Genomic DNA, 19,389 nt, shown 5'->3' on the forward strand with positions numbered 1-19,389 from the left:
GTGGTTTATTTGAACGTTTGCTCTATGACGCTGCAGCAAAACACTGAATTTCACGACTTGTTCATGACAATAAATTCTGCTTCTGGATTAATTCACATAAATGGACAATTTGCTTTACCTTTTAATGTGTCCAAGGTTCCATTTATTGTCATGTAATAATACAAAAAAATATACTATACATAATATACTTTAACTTCTGCCTGCCATGAAGGCAAGCAAAGAGTTGCCTTGATCAATGTCTGGCACCCTGAATAATAAGAGAATGAGATTCAAAAGAGAGTCCATTCAGAGTCACTAAGTGACCGTGGATTTGTCTCCAGTGCTCCTGCAGCCTGTGCAGCCACAGTCCATTGGCGACCTGAGCTCCAGATCCAAACCTCTGATATAATCAGGAAGTTTTCAGCACCCAAGATTCTTTTGGAGCCCTTCTTCTCCTTATCACCTTCTTGGCCCTGATACCTGCCCCCCATAAGCCAATCTCCAGCAGCCTGCAACCTGGTGTGGGTCCTTTGACCGCAATTCGCCAACAGCCGGCAGCCTGTGTGGGTCCTTCATCTGCTGATCCCCTTCCTGGTCCAGTGGCGTGGTCTCTTTCCCTGTCGGGTCTTCCCCAGGTTTATCCTTCTCATAGGAGGTGGGCTGCTCTCCCATTTCTGGTGTCCTGCAGTGGTCCACTGCTCCCCTGGAGTCTGTACCTTGTGTCCTGCTGCCCAGCACAGGTGCCACCACCTTGGGCACAGATCTCTGTGGTTGCAGACTGTTGAAAAAAAAGCACCGTTGGGCTCCTCTAATAGGTCTGAACGGCATGATCAGCATCAGGACCAGGCAGCAGGACTCTATGGAGCAACACTGTGTCTTTGCTTGCAGGTCCGCACCAATGGCAGTGCTGCCACTGCAGCAGCTCCAGTAGCAACAGAATTTAAAAAATTCTTATCAATTGTTTGTCCACAAATTTCACAGGAAACAAACCAGCCAATTAAAAGACCAACTAAACAGGAAAGTCTGCAGATACTGTGATCATAATGCAATACATAAAAGTGCTGGAGAAATTTAGCAGGCCACCCAGAGTATTTATCTTGATGAAGGGTTCAGGTCCAAAATTCTGGTTACCCATTACGCCCTGTACATACTGCGTGGCCTGCTGAATTTCTCCAGCAGTTTTGTGCATTGAAACAACAGATTTCTCTACAAATTACGGCCTCTGTGTTTTAAAATGTTTTGTCACTCCATTTCAAAACTAACACAACAGATCAGACACTTATTCTAACAATAGTGAGATCACAAAATGTTTCTGTAAACTGTTTCAACAGCAGGATAAAATCTTTTTCAATTCTCCACAGGAAGGTGAAAAGGAAATGAGGTACAAACCGTAAGTAACTGAAAATAGTTACCATTTCTGTTCTCCAGCCTATTATTCAGGATGATGTAATAATGGTGAATCAAAACGAAAATGAGGGGGTCAGCAAAAGAGGAGGGGCAGCAAAATCAAGGAGGGGATCCAACGAGAGAGGATATGGGATCCAATGATGAGAGTGGAAGGGTGAGAACAAAAGAGGTGAGGGGATTCATTGAAAGAGGGAAGGGGGTTAGTGCAAGAGGTGTAGGCACAGAGAGAGTGGGGGAAAAGCTCAAATTTCTGCTTTGTGAGATAAGTGTACACTCAAGTTAAATTTGATGCCAGTTGAACCTGATCTTAGTGTTGTCAATGACCATGTTCACTGAAGGCTGGATTTAATACAATCATTCCCCAGAAGCTGGTGGAGAAGCTGAACTTGCTGGGACTCAACCCCTCTGTGTAACTGGATTCTGGATTTCATAACGGAAAGACCAAAGTCTATCTAGGCCATTAGTAGAACGTCGAGCTCTGTAATGCTGAGCATTGCGCACCACAGTGCTGTGTGTTCGCCCGCTCCTGTTCATGCTAACGACCCACCACTGCAATGCCAGATCCAGTTCCAACAGTGTCATCAAGTTTGCAGATGACTCAACAGTAGCTGACCCCATCCAACAACAATGAGTCGCACTGCAGAGAAGAGATGGAAAATCTCGTGATATGGTGCAAGAGTAACTTGAGTCTCAACATGGATGAGACAAAGGAGCTGATCGTGGACTTCAGGAGAACCAGAAGCAACCATCCTCCACTACACATCAACAACTCTACAGTAGAGAGAGTGAACAGCACAAAGTTCATTGGAGTTCACTTAACTAGTGGTCTATCATGGACCCACACATCTCCTCACTTGTCAGGAAGGCACAACAGCAACTGCACTTCCTGAGAAGACTGAAGCAGGCAAGGCTACAGATCACAATTATGTCAAGTGCTCCATCAAGAGCACTGTGGCTGGCTGCATCACATTGGGGTATGGTTGCTGCAGAGAAATGGATCAGAGGTCAATCCACAGGAACATATGAGTGGCAGAAAGGATCACTGGAGTCCCCCTTCTCCCTCCACACCATCAACATGATCTACCAGGATCATTGTCTGAAGAAGATACGCAAACTCATCGAGGACTCCTTCCACCCTGCAGACAGCATCTTTCAGCTGCTCCTATACAGGATTATCAGAGCCAGCACCACCAGGCTGAGCAACAGCTTCTTCCCACAGGCAGTGAAAATGCTGAATGACCAAAGGAACTGCTCACATGAACCATCCGAGCCTCTCATATTCATGATGTAATATTTATTTATTTGTATATATGAATACTTGTCCTGCATTTGTATTGTTTGTCTGTATGTGTGTTTTGTCTGGTTGTGTGTCTGCATGTTTTGTACCGAGGACCAGAGAACGCTGTTTCATCGGGTTATACTTGTGTAATTTGATGACAATAAATTTGACTTGATAAAGACTGCACAGTTTTGATGTATTTGTTAGCAGAAAAGGTCCAGATATCAATCTTCTGCTTTTCCTCCACTGGCAAATGTCACCATGTTGTCTTTATTTGTTCCCACACCACAGGAAGGAGCAACATGAAGCAAGTTAATTGTTAATTTTATATCTGAGCAAAAGCAGGTTAACAAAATAGGTCACAGATCAGCCATGATCTTACCTAATGGTAGAGGATTCTTTCATGACAGAAGTGGCTCAATTAACAAGGGCTGGCAAGGCACAGTAAGCAGATGTCTGCCTGCCAACATGTAGTAATCATTTGCAAATTTCCTTCTGTTTGCATGGCTGGCCAAACTCAGCCCTCCTGGGGTTGAGGCACAATGTTTAGCCATTCCTGATCTGATGATAACACGGCCTTCTCAATGTGTCCAGACCCATATGTGAGTGAGTTTGCAGCGCTATTCTCCCTTCATGAAAATAGACAAGCTTGTTTTCCTTTTCTCACCCGTCCACTAATACCAACAATTACAAGCTTATCTCAAAAACTATTCTTCAAAAGCAAAATTCTGAGGGGCAGATAGCAAGGATCTATTTCCTATAGAGGTAAACTGGTTGACCGTTTTGAGTTTTGTGTGCCCGATGGAGATGTGGGGGGGGCTGGTAGTCATGGTGGGGAGCTGGCTGATGGAGGACCTCAGTTTTCTTCAGGCTGACTTCCAGGCCAAACATTTTGGCAGTTTCCGCAAAGCAGGACGTCAAGCGCTGAAGAGCTGGCTCTGAATGGGCAACTAAAGCGGCATCGTCTGCAAAGAGTAGTTCACGGACAAGTTTCTCTTGTGCACCATTTCATCAGATGCAAGGATCGACAATGAGATAGACAACAGACTCGCCAAGGCAAATAGCGCCTTTGGAAGACTACACAAAAGAGTCTGGAAAAACAACCAACTGAAAAACCTCACAAAGATAAGCGTATACAGAGCCGTTGTCATACCCACACTCCTGTTCGGCTCCGAATCATGGGTCCTCTACCAGCATCACCTACGGCTCCTAGAACACTTCCACCAGCGTTGTCTCCGCTCCATCCTCAACATCCATTGGAGCGCTTTCATCCCTAACGTCGAAGTACTCGAGATGGCAGAGGTCGACAGCATCGAGTCCATGCTGCTGAAGATCCAGCTGCGCTGGGTGGGTCACGTCTCCAGAATGGAGGACCATCGCCTTCCCAAGATCGTGTTATATGGCGAGCTCTCCACTGGCCACCGTGACAGAGGTGCACCAAAGAAAAGGTACAAGGACTGCCTAAAGAAATCTCTTGGTGCCTGCCACATTGACCACCGCCAGTGGGCTGATATCGCCTCAAACCGTGCATCTTGGCGCCTCACAGTTTGGCGGGCAGCAACCTCCTTTGAAGAAGACCACAGAGCCCACCTCACTGACAAAAGGCAAAGGAGGAAAAACCCAACATCCAACCCCAACCAACCAATTTTCCCCTGCAGCCGCTGCAACCGTGTCTGCCTGTCCCGCATCGGACTTGTCAGCCACAAACGAGCCTGCAGCTGACGTGGACTTTTACCCCCTCCATAAATCTTCGTCCGCGAAGCCAAGCCAAAGAAAGAAGATTTCCTATAGAGGGCTGCCATAGCTTAAAGGTGAGAGGGAAGAGATTTAAAGGGAACCTAAAGCATGAATCTTTCACACACAGAATAGTGGGTATCTGAAATATCCTGCCAGGGGAGGTGATAGAAGTAGAACAATAACAATATTGAAAAAGCACCATGACAGGAAGTTGAATGAGCAGGACATTGAGGGATATGGAATTAATGCAGATGTGGCATTAGTTTAAATAGACAATGGACAGCAAGGACATGATGGGCTGGTTTCTATGCTGTACAATTCTATAACCATAAAGGATAGAGAGTATACAAAGCAGTAAATCTTTTGCAAAGAACTGAAAATTGTTGCCAATTTTTTATTTTAAATCATAAATTGATTACATTTAAAAACTCCAATGCTATTAACAGCATTATATATCAAGCTTTACAAAATGTCTCAATCCAGTATGGAATTGATGACATTATGATAGATTTCTGTGCAGATTACTGGACTGATGGCAGAATGATGCAAAACAACTTCAGTGACTGTCATGATCACATGATCACAATGTTAAATGACATGGGCAATACTCAATTACTGCACAACATAATTTTCCTCAGTCAATAAATCATGATTGTACTCATCATTCCTTTCTGGAATTGCAGAAAGAACTTAGTTTATAATACATTTCGCTTTGACGTGGTGATGTTATTATGTTCATAGATTTCCAGTTCCAAATCTTACAATATTGATTATAAAGAAGAATGCTAGCCAGAACATTGGGAAAATTAACTGCTCCTCTTTGAATTATACAGTTACCTTGAAACTCTTCCCAGACAATTAGAAATGGGTAGCTTGTAACTGACGGAGCACATTCAACAATGCAGTTATTTCTCAGTATCACAGTGCATTGTCAAGCTGGTTACATGTGATCAAGTTTAAGCTCTGATGTTCAAGGTCGGAGGAGAGATAGGCTTGTATTTATAATCTATGTCTGTGGTTATAGCGCTCTTAATTGAACCTTTTCTATCCATGAGAACACATAAATTTAGCGCTTCTTTCTGAGATAACTGAAATAAATGACTTTCCTTTTACGTGTGAATTTAAGGACATTTATTGCTCCCATTCCACTTTTTTTTGGGTTTGTGTGCGAAGGCTCTGATATTGAAGCTACTGTTTCTCAAGCCAAAACTCTTCATGGGGGTTTGCAATTTGGGGGAAAAAAATTGCACATCATTTGAAGACTGCAGCTTTACATTTTAGTATTAAAAGGTTTCAGTGAATAGTATCATTTATAAGGACTAGCAGCCACCTTAAAGCCTTCCTGTACATGAAATTCTCCAGAGAACTTGGCGCTGCAGGCAAGACTAACATTCGCTGCTCATCCCTAACCGTCCTTAAGAAAGGTTCAATACCTCCTTGAAATGAGGGTTAAATGCAGCTCATTCTTACTAAGGATAGCTTCCATCACCCTGCTGGTGGTTCAGATCAGGATGGTTGGAATTCTCCGATGTTTTATGAACAGGCCATATATGGGAGATTTTTCAACTGTTCAGGAAGATGCCAGTGTTGTAACTGTACAAGAGCAACCAGGCTGAAGACTGTACTGCCTCAGCTTGGGGATAACCTTTGCTGGAGTAGGTGCTCTCAGCTGTTTTTCTTGACATCACGTCAAGTGAATGAAATTGACTGGGAACAGCTTTCTGTGATGTTGGGAGACCTCAAGACAAAAGCCAGTAGGGATCATCCATTCGGCCCTTCTGGCTGAGCAAGGCTGGAAAAGTGACACCCTTTTCATGTGCTGGGCCCCACCATTGCTGAGAATGAGGATATTCTTACATCCTCCTCGGTTCAATATTTAACGACCCACCACCACAGATGGACTAGATAGGCTCGCATTGCAGAGTCCTCATCTGATCAACAGGCTGTATGGCTGTCTTTTGCATTCTATGTTCAGCACACTAGCAATCCCGTGTTGCAGCCTTACCAGGATTGCACCTCCCCGTTTTTTGGTTAAGCTCGTGCAGCTCCCAGTTTGCCCCTGTGCACTCCTCATTGTATGAGGGCTCATCATCCAGCAGCAGTTGCAGAGTGAGGGATAGTGTAGGAAGAGGCTATGGACAGTAGTGATGCAGATTTCTGCTGCTCATCCACAGAACTTCATGGGTGCCTAGCTTTTAGTTGCTAGATCTCATTAAAGTCAGTCCCATTCACTCCACCCAAGATGACTGAAGATACCCTTTCTGTCTGAACATAAAGCCTGCTTCTAAGAATTATTGTTAATCTAGAAAAAAAATCAAATTAGGAATCAGTATTTGCTGCACTAGGTGGCAGCCTATTCCTAAAATTAACTATTAAACATCTCATCTCGACTCAAGTTACAAAATTTTCACAGCCAATAGAAGACTTTGTTTCATTCTTCACTGATTTCCCAAGAACTGAGTATTTTATGCAACAGATATCCAGCATGTTTTTGATCATATGACATGCAAGAAATCCTACATGGGGGGAAAAAATTATCTCCATTCAAAGCTTATTTTATAAAAAAAGTTATTTGTGGAAATAAAGAAAGAGCTTCAAAAACACAATTCCAATGGGGAAAAAAATTCTGGTTTCATTTTGTGATCCTGTATCTATTAAAATCAATCATATTTTAAAAGCTACCTCAATCATTTGGAAGCAAGAACAAAAGAAAAAGAATGAGACCATTCTCTCTCCTTCACTTGCACTGCTATTTACAAAGATCATGATTTGGCACTACTTTCCTGCAATAACCCCATTTCCTTGATATCTTTACTATCTTTTAATATATCAATCCCACTGCTAAACACAACTTGGGTACAGAATTCCAAAGGTTCACAAATATTTTGGTGAAGATATGTCTTCTCATTTATGTTCAGGAAATTTGACACCAGTGACCCCAGTTCGATATCTCATCCCTGCATCCACCCTATTGAGCTCCAGGGTAATTTTGTATATTTCAATGGAATCATCTGCCATTCTTCTAAACTCAAGAGTATAGGTCTGGTTTACTTCATAACTCATCAGAACTTCTTCCACCCAAAATACTCACCATTTGGATCTTGCATCGTGATTCAGATCATCTGCCTTGCCGCAAGTTTGGAAAGACCATTGTACCTCCTTAATGACCCCAACTATGAGGCAATAGTCCATGGACTCGTACATTTATCTGAATTTAATTTATGTACAACATAGTAGAAGCTGATTCCAGCAATTGATACCTGTGCCCCATTTGGGGGGGGGGGGGGGTGGGAAGCCCCAGAAAACCCACATAGGTCACAGGGAAAATGGACAGACTCCCTACAGACAGTGCTGGATTGAAACCCGGGTCACTCGCACTGTAACAGCGTTGGGCTAACCACTAGCTAACTGTGCTATCCGTGGCACTTGAGTTATCTCGGTCTTGTTGACAGATTTCCCCTTTGCTCAGAATGGGCTTGGTTATTTCTTAGTTGCACTACAGGAAAGCTGCTATCATAGTGAAGGACCCATCTTCAGTTGGACAGAAGATACGTGCTTGAAAATATGAACCCACAAATTCAATAACAGTTTTTTCCTGCTGTTATCAGACTCTTAAATTGATCTCTCACCGAAAAATGATGATGCCCTACTTGTTTATTTGTCACTTTATACCTGGTACAGCCTAATGTAGTTGTTCTCAACCTTTTTCTTCCCACTCACATATCATTTTAAATAATCCCTATGCCATCGGTGCTCTCTAGTAAGGGATTGCTTAAGGTGGTATGTGAGTGGGAAGGGAAGGGTGAGAATCACAGCTCAAGACCCAATTGTTACTGAAATATTTTGCTTGAGAAAAATTGTCGCTGACCCATTTCCTTTGAGTCATGAAACCATGCACACAACAAGTCAATTAAGTACGATTAAAAAATGGTTTTTAAACCTTTTCTTTCCATCCACAATCCACCTTAAGCAATCCCTTACTAATCACAGAGCACCGATGGCATAGGGAATACTTAAAGTGGTATGTGAATGGTGTGACAGAGTATATAGATATGTTTTTGGGAAATAAATTGGGAAAGGTTTATTAGAGTAGGTCACATACAAACACTTTCAAACAGATCTTAAGTGAAATACTGGACCTCTGCTAATGCTAGACATATCGGCCTCACAGCCTTTGCAAGAGCTTTGGAGAATGCCCAAGAGATTTCACTAATGGATTATTGTTTACAAAAAGGCAAAGATCTTGTCGGAGCAGCAGATTGTCTGGTGCTGTTCTAAGAGAGTCATGTGGTTTAGCAAGCAGAGAGAGTCAAACAGGCTTTTTATCTCAAAGAGAGAGAGACACACACACAGATCACTTCTACAGTGTTACAGTCAGTCACAGTAGCTGGGACTGTAACAGGACAAGCTGGAAAACTTGTGGAAAACCCCATTTGGAAGATGGGTTTTGAGTTCTTATTTCAGCCTGGTCAAAGCTCCTGAAAGAGGAGAAGACTGACTGTCTAATGTTTCACTTGGAATAAGGAAAACAAAAAGGAACTCTGTGGTGACCTGAAAGAAAGAAGTTATCATCTGGAGAACCCTGAAGGGGCAAATTTCATCAGCAAGACACTAGAGTGGCTGATTAAAAAGGAATCTGCTGTGGATGTCCTGAAACAACAAATCTCTCTCTGAAAACTGACAAGAACCTTCCTGAGCAGTAACCATTTACCTTTCAAGTACCAAAGCCTGGTGAACTTTATAAATGTTAAATTCTGTGCACAGAATAAGAATTGCCTGCAACCAGTGAACTTGGAGGAATGAGAAGTGAGATTGGACTGTGAATCAAATAACTTTTCTGAACTTACACACACACATCACATACATGTGCGCTTAGAGTTAGAAAGGGGTTAAGTTAGGTTAGTTAAGTCAATAGTGATAAGTTAAAATGTGATTCTGTTTTCATGTTTAAAGATAATTAAAAGCAACTTTTGTTTAAGTAACCACTTGTCTTGGTGATTATCTATTGCTGCTGGGTTTATGGGTCCTCTGGGCTCATAACAGTGGAAAGAAAAAGATTAAGAACCACTGGTCTAATAGGTCAACCCTAACATTCATACAGCCATGAGTAGAAGAACAAGAGAATTATAAAATAAAGAGTTACAATGGGAAAAAAAATCAACAAGTACAAAGCAAGACCATGTTGAGTACATTGTTGTGGAGTTCTTTCAGGAGCCTGATTACTGCAGGAAAGAAATTATACTTTTCTATACATCGTGCAGTTTGTTTTTGTAACACCATACTGTGCAATATTATAACATTACCCCCTGTAATTCTTTCTATTCATCTACCCATTAATTTTTTTTATTGCACAACCTGCTGTATAAGTTAACTTGCCTGGATAGCACACAAAACTACGCTTTGCTCGGTATCTTGGTTTGTGTGACTATAAATAACTCAATTCAATGCTGCTTACAATTATAACTAGCGCACAAACAAGTTAATAATTGAGCGAAGCAGAAAATTGCTTCAAGGGGAACAATTAAAGATCTTTGAGCTGCTTCAGATGGGAGGGAAATTGAAAGTTTGATTTTGAATCATGTTTCTACCATTCATTAATCTGAAAAATTATTCAGCAAGAACAATTAACGATTTGGCATTACACGCAGTTCAAAAGTCTCAGCCTCGAACTTGACTATGGAATTGTATTTTTCATTATTTCAGCAAAATGGCAGAATAGATCTTTCAAGGAAAAAGCAACCAAGCCTTTCTAATTCATGGTCAAGCAACCAGTGTTACAGAAGAGTTCTGTTTACATTTCTTGGAACCTCATGGCCACTATTGCCTAAGGACATTGGAGCCACTGTTTGAAGGGAGATTGAAAACAAGTATTTTAATAAGCTTCAGCTGCCGTTACATAATAATGTCCTGCCCACCTGATATGATTAACACAGCAGCCATTGGGTGAGACATCTGTGCAATGATTGAAATTTCAAAACACAGCAACCCTGGAAGTTTCAAAAGGATAAAAATAAAAGTTCTGCAGTGATAGGGGGAGAGAACAGTTCAAGTTTTCTACATTTATATCACCTTATGATTACAATGATGATGCCACTATTAATGGATACACATTTGAAGAATAAATTGAAGCTAACATTGCTTGGTGCATTTCTGTAATAATGTGGAACAGAATTAGCAAAGAGAACAATTTGGTTACAGAGTTCAATGGAATCAAGAACTCCAGAATTAGAAAGTGCTGCCAGGAAGACTGAGAATAAGATCAAATAAAAAGTGCATTTATTATGGTTACAGAACAAATAAAATAGCCATGTTTAAAACCATCATTCATTGTCAGAGTGAGACGAAATGTAAACTTGAGGAACAATAAATTAAATTCTCCCTGGTCAGCCTTAACTGCATGATTTTTCCATCTTGAGGTAACCAGCACCCGACTATGTTCATCTCTTCCTTACCTACTCATACTTTTTTCTAACGTCTCTTTACCTTCTCCCACTTTGTGGTCTCTCCCTGATCTGTCTCTCCACCTCCTGCCCTATCACCATGGGCCCTTAACTGGGCTCTTTCTCCCTTTATATAGGGAATAAAACTCATTTTCACTTAATTAAGAATCCCGACCTGAAACATTAGCCCTTTTTATGCTGAATCCCTGCATTATAGCTGGCTCAAGTTTTAAAAAAGGGAAATTTAATTTTTATGGTGATGACCTAGAAGGCGGATCCCATGGTGCCTTTATGCAGAGCTGAGTCGGGAGCTGCTTCCAGAGCTGAAGGAGACGGGGTGAGTGGTGCAGTAGCACCACCCGCCACCGTGACCTCAAACATACAGGCCGAGAAGGGAAAACGACCTATACTCAAAAATGGTGTCCGAAGAGCAACTAATGGAGATCTGTACAGTCTTAGGACTCAGTCAGATCTCCTGCACAACATAATAGCCTCTATTAACCAGATGGGTTTTTTTAAATTCATGCTGCTGGGTCGCGGGCTGATGGTGTCACTGTAACGTCATCAGTCCTTCCCTCTTGTAACGGCATTTTTTTTTATATAGAGGAGGTGAAGTGACCTCACTCCAAGTGCTTTTATAGAGTTTTAAAAATGTGCCCTCACCTCGTTGACCCTACCTTCATAAATGCTCCGGTAGCGGCTCCAAGATGCCGATTCCAATCCTTCCAGGGTAAGTCCCATCGGTGGAGCAGAGTGCTCCACCTCTCCTCATAAATGTACAGCCACTGCAAGCGGCTGGCTAGGGACGAGCTGATGATGTCACGATGACACCGTCATCCATGACCCAGGACCTAGTCCAGTCGAGACCTGCACAGACGCTGTTACATTTCCACCTCGAAGGTGAAGGTGCTCAGGAGCAAACAGAGGAAGAAGCTGTTGGCGAGGGCCGATAGCATTGGGTAGGCTAGGTTTTTTTTTTAAATTGAGTTTTGGGTGGGCAGAAGAATGATCAATGGCTGACTTTGTTACCCATAATACCTCACACAGCTGGCACTGCTCTACATTTCCCAAGCAGTTCCAGCTGCATGGGGGAATTATAGGTAATGAAGCCAGCCATTGTTCGCCGGGTTTTATGCTGTCATGTTGACGGGCAGCGCCATGGCAACAGTCAAACAGTCACCCCACTTCAGCTCCAGAGGATGCACTGAGATGCCGCTCCACATAAAAGCGATGCTGGAGCAGCCTTTTAGGGCTGCTCTATAAAAGGGTAAGTGCAAATTTTTCTCCACTGATGGAGCAGACCTCAAACCAGGGGTCCTCCATAAAAACACCCTCCATCCATCTCTGAGTCTCTCCTCTCCCCACCTCCCCCACCCCACCGACTGAGCGACTTTGACCAGTCAATTCTCCTTCAGAGCTTTTATGGAAGTAAATGAAGTGATTTAAAGACAGGGAATATCTGTCTTCACAATTGCTTTTTATTCACGATAAAGGGGCCAATTGACTGACTATTTTTATGCATGAATGCGGTCTGACCTGCTGAGTCCCTCCAGGAATTCTTAAGGTGCTCAAGATTCCAGTATCTACAGTCTTGGTGCTTCTCATATGTTCGAGAATCTGATTATTTTTTTTAGCAAGGCTGTGGAGGTCGGCCCGTGCCTCTGAAATGAAACCAGACTGCAAAAGATTACACAGCAAAAATATCTGTTCAAAGCAAGAAGTGAGGATGACTAGTAAGGAGATGTCTCAATCAGACATCTCCTAGAAGTTTCAGCTCTTACTTCAAAGATACAGATGGTTGCTTCTATGTTTATACAATTTTAAATGAGTAAGGGGCAGAACGACCCTCACTCTTAATATTAAATCATTCTATATATGGAAAAAATGGTTTCCCAGCCCTTGCAATCGACTCTTTGGTGTTTACTTTTCATAAGACAAAATAGTATGATGTTATGCTAACTTATCTTGCTTTTCATTGTATCTGTCCTTGCAGAGTCTGCACAATCGATGCCTATTCTCAAAGCAGGCCATTTTTTTGCAACTGTCTAACTGTTTTTCAGCCATTTTATGTCACATTAAAAGTTTGTCAGCCATCTTGTGTTAACAGCAAAAGCATGAGCATTGATATACAAGTCAAAAGCATTAAAATATGCGAGATACAAATCATCCTTCTATACTGCTACCATTTTGGTTGTGGACAGCATCGACTGCGGATTCCCAAATCTGTCACTGAACAGCAGATTAGTCTGCGTATAAAAGTGTCTTACAGTATAGGACATATGTATTTAAGTCATCATTTCTGACATCAACGGTCTTTCAACTTAGTTACAAAAGTAACAAAGCGCAGCCCTAAAATCTTCACCATTACTGCCTTGATGTGATACAATGGCAATATTTTTTTTAAAAATAGCTTTCTTACACAGTAATGTTATTCCATCCTCCTTGATGAAGGGCTCAAGCCTGAAACGACAGTTATTTACCTTTATCTTTGCTACATAAAGTACACTGACCTGCTGAGTTTCTCCAGCTTTGTATTTTGATTTCATTTCATCAATAGATTTCCAAGATGCTGCCTAACCTGCTGAGCAATTCCGTTATTTCAAGTTTTTAATCCATGATAATATTACTGGTAATTCGGATCAATTCCAAAAGTTATTTTTAGATGTGCCATTTTTAAAATCAAATTAATGCCTACCAGTGAGAATAAGAGAGAAGAAGTGAGTTAGGGATATCAGAGGAGTTTCAAATGAGAGAAGTGGTCAGTAAATCCACTATTAACAATGGCTGCTTGTTACATGATCATTTAATGGTGCACTGCTACTGGTATGAGTTTTAATTATATTGGGGCAGAAAAGAAGCAGTTATAGGATTCTGAACATTGAGCAAACCAAATATTATCATGACTGTGAAACGGTTATATTCAGAGACGTCGCCTTGACATTTGGGAAAACAAGGTGGGAAGTTGATAAACAGAAGCACATTTGTCCAATTATATTTGAATTATAAAAAAATTCAAGTTTTCCAGCAAGCTAAAAAAAGCTTCACAAAAAATGAATTGAAGTTCCCCAATTATTACTGAGAGTCAGACTTGCATTTATAAGCACTTTAACTACGACTGACACACTCACTCACATCCTTCAATAATCAATTAGGAATTGGGTGAATCAAAAGTGTCATCAAGGAAAATTTTTACTTTCTTCACTTCCCACTAACTCAGGTTCATAATAGAAATGTTTACTGCAGAATCAATGGAATAATGGAGCCAACTCAACACTTCTCTAAACATAATTATAATCCTTGGGATTGTTATGTCCAACTTGCACTTATTCAACTCTTTGAAGCTTGGTGAACTAACAAACTTCTGCACCAAGCTCACAAATTTACAGAAACTTGAATTAGCATGGTGCTTTTGATGTCCTACAGTATTACCAGAGAAGTCACAAGTGTGTGATCAAGCAAAAATAAAACTGGCAGGGTGACAAAGAAGGATATATTGATTGCGATGGCTAGAGGTTTGGTCAAGGAGATAGGTTTTAACGGAGAATACCAGTTGCAGACTATACCAGTGATCAAGGCAAAGACAGTTGAAGACTTGATCGAAATGGAGAAGCCAGAGGAATGGGGAATGCATGAGGGATTTGACTCACTGGAAGGTTGCAGAACAGGAGTCTGATTACAGAAAGAAACACAACAATTGTAGCAAAAAAAAATACTGTCCGTTTTGCCCAACTGATCTATATTTCTCATATTTTCAGACTTCTGCTGTACTTAAGTTCTTCCGGATATTACCACAGAGCTAGAGCAAAATGAAAATAGCAAATTTTGTGCAGTTCTCAGTTGAGTCCCCAATTTAGCTTGGTTTGCTTTGAAATTGAATTGCACCAGGCACAAAAATATGATGCTCTGCTTCACAACATCTTGGAAAATGCCAGGATAACAGAGGCTGCCACGTAATTTTTCCAAATAAGTAACAATTGGATCGGAAATCACTGAACGATGCTGAGACTGAAAGATGAAGTACCTATAGTAAAGTGGAGTTAATGATCCTCAAACCTCTGTGAGCTTTATTGGTATTATGCAAATCCGAGGACTGGGAAGACAGGGTGAGAGGTGCAGTCAATTAAAATGTCAGAAAACCAGATAAATTGTGTTGCTCATGCACTTAACGGGGATGATGAATGAGGCATTTCCACATCTGCATTTGATTGTCCCATGAGAGAATTACACGCCCAAGTTTTAAACTGAATGTAGTTCTGGAGTGTGGAAGGAAGAAAGGAAAGTGTCTTAAACTTTCAGCAGCTGGTAGTTGAAGTTTGTTGCTTTTCAAGTGGTAGTACAGTAAAACCTCGTTAGAACGCGGTAGTTGGGGTCCAAGATTTCATACCACATTACAGCCGATTCGCGGAACAGATGCAGATATGTCAGAATGTCCACGGATCATCAAACCCAAATAGACATCCTCCCCACTGCCGACAGCACCCCTTTCCCGCTGTCAACAGCCCCCTGACATGGGACGTTGGGGCTAGGGAGGCCGGCGCGGGACTTCAGGGAAGGGGCGGCCGGTGCGGGACTTGGAGGCTGGGGTGGCTGGCACAGGACTTCGGGGTCCACAGACACCCGCGCTATAAGTGATTCTGCAGATTAACGAATCGTGTTCTAACGAGGTTTTACTGTAGTTGAATATTAAAATCCTCAAGAGGTGAAGGTAACTTCAACACCATAAGCATGGAAAAATGCTACAGTCCCCATTGTAAATGGGCAATAAACACTACTCCACAATCATGCCTGACACACTGAATGATTTTGTGGGAGGTACAAGAGGCAGAGGCTGTTTTGCTTTCGAATTTGGTGTCTCAAGAATGTAACAATTGACGACTTTTCTGCAAACTATTTACCTTCTTAAAATCTAGATTGCATCAACTGCTCTCAACTAAAACATCAGAGGAGCAACACAAAGCAGTCATCATGGCATTTTAATTACTATTTAAAGTTCTAATTATGTATATTATTAAGACAATGTGAAATCATCAGTACAGATTTTTGTCCAAGAGGAGCAGTTTTCAAAGTACAATGTCCTTCTGCCCAAAGCAATGCTGTTTAGTTTGCATTCAACTTCACAAGGATGAAAGTTCAATCCTACAATAATCTATTGTTTGTTTTTTTTTGATAGAAAAAAAGCTATTTAAGCTTCTCCAAGATAAACTATGTGACAACAGAATGCAAAATTGTGCTCTTGCAATTAGCAGTAACCCATTTCTCCACAACATGAACACATCTTGAACAATCTGTCAGTTGGTTCTAACTAAACTAATTAGGTGCATCAGAGATAGGCTTTCAATACAAATAGGAAATGTAATTATAATTTACAATGCTTTTTGCAAGGATCTTTTGAAAATAAGCATGCAGATGCAAGTGACACACTGTACAAGTCTGTGGATAGGGTTACAACACACGGGAATATTTTCATAAATCTGATCACTGGGCCTTGAATTTAATGATGTTTTATTAATGACGAGATCTACAGCAACACTTAAGCATGGGATTAACCAATCCATTACTAAACCATCCACCCAAGCAGTTTAGGATTGTACATGTCAGTTTTTACTTCCATATTTGGTGAAATACTGTGCTCATAAGCCAAGGGCCACATATTTGCTGCACAATGTAATTTTACCTTCCACATTTTAATATTAGGAATAAAATATGAAGCTCCCTAAATACTTTCTGAACCACTTGTCTCTAAAATCCATCTCATTTTAAATTTTCCCACAATGTAAACACATTCTTTTTTTCTCACGAAAGACCTGCAGATTATTTACTATGTTTATGATGCAACACAGACATCTTGAAAAAATACCAATACGCCATTTGATGGCTTGATAAACTATCAATAGTTTTGGAAACACAAAAAAGTGGGAAGTGCTTGAACTCTGGCTAAACTATCACACAAACCCTTCATTGCTATGAAAAGATTATCTTTTTTTATAATGCAGCATTTTTAATATTGGAAAATGTTCCAAAGTATCATTGCAAACCACACAAGTAAATATTCGGGTACAAGATCGACACCTTTAGCAAAGAGGTAGGCTCATAAGCAGAGTCATGAGTATCGTCAGGAAGATGTTTCTGCTCTACCATAACTTAGAGAAACTGTGGCGCTGAACGGAAGTGGAGGTGAGGTAGAAAGGATGTTTTCACTGCAAATGAAAACACATTTTTCCTCGTGTCATCGAAGGACGATTGCTGCAAGCACAGGAATTTTTACTGCAGCCATTTTCCTATGAATTGATAGGTCAAAATAGAGCATGGTGACTCACCCAGATAGAGGCCATTGAAAAGGTGCTGGAGGACAATGTGCAGATGACAAAAACTGTCAACTGGTTGATAAAGGATGAAGGTGTAGAGACTTATTCCACAGAATTTCAATAATGATTTTAATAAGAGCTTTTTTCGTAGGCCCAGGCAGCTCAGTGGAAAGATTCAAAGAGAATTCCAAGAAAACAGACACAAATTTGGCATGTTACAATAGCCCTTTTTACACTGAAAAGTCCCGTTATTGTCGTTTACATGACGCGTCTCTGGAAGCTGGCTTGCTTGTCCACACAGAACAGAAGAAAACCCGGGTCGGTAGGTCCTTTTACACAGCAAACCAGCTTCCCGAAGCAAAAGAGAAGGGGCACATAGCCCAGCAGTGTCAGTGCCTAGTGTGACATTGTTTTGTGTTGAGAAAAGAATCAAATGTGGTGAGTTTCGACACAAGGGTAGGCAATCACACGTAGCTTTTATTAATGCACAACAATTTGCAGAGCGTGGGAAATTTTTAAACAGTACAGTAATTGTGTACTGTTTAACATTTTCCCACACTTTTCTACAAATTGTGTGTTAATAAAAGCTACGTGTGATTGTAAACCCTGTGTCCAGACTCACTGAATTTGATTCACAGAGGCGGTGCCGACGTTCACACTATGCACTATGAACCTTTACTGGACACAACATCACCTTCCCTTTCCATTTCCACCCAACAACATGAGTCGTCCCTTTTAGACTGACCCCGCATCAGTATGCACCATCTCTGACACTACCTACATTGGCAATTAAAGTTGGGTAAGTTTAGCCCCCACCCCCCCCCAAATCCGCCTTTGATGTGTTCACACAATGATGTAAAGTGTTCAAAAGTTGGATAATACCCAACTTTAATCGTATGTGTAAAAAGGCTAAATGTTGTCAAAGAGTGAGAAGGAAGGGTTGTATAAATTATGGGATTCTTTGACCCAGGTAAGCAGTTGGTGCAAAGATAGTGTTCCTCGATGCTGATGATGTAAAGGTAGCAGCTCGGTTACATTGTAGATACTCCATGACTATCACCTGTTAAAATGCAGCTGTTCTGAACAGGGCACAACATGAAACTTTTGATAGAAACTCTTGCCTCAGACTGATGACCTGTGCTCAATGCTGGCCTCCGATGCTGGCTGTGTGGGGTTTGCATATTTTTCATGATCACTGGAGCTTCGTCCAGGTGCTCTGGTTTCTACCTGCTTCCCAAAATTTGCAGGTTGGTTGGTTAATTGCTCAATGCTGCCAGTGTGCAGGTGAGTACTAGGAATATGGGGGAGGGTACGGGGAAGGTGGAAGATGATGGGAATGTGGAGCTGATAAAATGGGCTCCATTAGTATTACTGGAGAAATGGGTGTCAGTTCCATGGACCATGTTTCCATGTTGCACCTCCCTATAACTCAATGAAAATTTGCAGTATTGAATGAATGACTCACATTTAGTGTCCCAAATCGAGTCTCAAAATAAACTGATTCCAATCTTCACCAAATTCAACACCAATTTGAGTTCAAATAAATTGGAAGGATGTATTATTTGAGAGAAAGCCTTATGTAGAAGTAGCATCTAGAAACAAGGCTGTAGAGGAGACAATAATACTGGATTAGGAAATGAGGTCTGTTCAGCCATACAACGCACAGGGTTCAAATCCAAAGTTAAGGAGGAACAACAAAAAGCCTCACAGTGACAAATGAATGGTGTTCATGGCAACTGAACAACCCTCATCCCAAAAAATTGGAAATAATCATGATGTACATAAAACTTTGCTAAGTTTTCATAAAAACAACAAGGAGAATGGGCAACTGTGAAAGCCTGTGGTAAGATACATGGGAAAGATCAACCTTCTAGAGCGATTCCTTAGTCCCTTGGGTTAGGATTCAAGCTCAGCTCAAAAGGAGGTGACTCTCCAATTCAGCCCTAATCAAACAATTCCATTTACTGAATAAGAGATCAAAGGATTGTACAATAACAGTAGCATGTGCGATAAGCATAATTATAGTATTGAAAATTCCACTACTGTACAAAGTTGTAAAAACGAATAAGGTTCATACAATATACAAGTTTACTGATTTCATCTGATATTCAATTTGCAAATTTAATAATTTAATGTGTCAATCTTTCAAAACCTGCACTGACAGATGCAAAAGAGAGCGGTGAAGGAGAAGGAAAAGCAACTCTTTGATTCAGAGTTCATAAAATAATACCTGTTCTCTTAA

General features: G+C 41.1%; 1 protein-coding gene and 1 long non-coding RNA gene across 5 annotated transcripts in view; one reads left to right on the forward strand and one right to left on the reverse strand.

Moving 5' to 3' along the window:
• Positions 1-19,389, reverse strand: part of LOC138742032 (activating molecule in BECN1-regulated autophagy protein 1-like) — a 427,572-nt gene that overhangs the window by 80,682 nt on the left and 327,501 nt on the right. The gene's annotated exons all lie outside the window — the stretch shown is intronic.
• On the forward strand, positions 12,021-14,894 carry LOC138742087 (uncharacterized). Its single transcript, XR_011343944.1, has 2 exons — positions 12,021-12,109; positions 14,598-14,894. It is a non-coding gene; the product is annotated as an uncharacterized lncRNA (long non-coding RNA).

This window comes from Narcine bancroftii, chromosome 1, assembly GCF_036971445.1.
Source record: "Narcine bancroftii isolate sNarBan1 chromosome 1, sNarBan1.hap1, whole genome shotgun sequence".
In the NCBI taxonomy this organism is placed as follows: Eukaryota; Metazoa; Chordata; class Chondrichthyes; order Torpediniformes; family Narcinidae; genus Narcine; species Narcine bancroftii.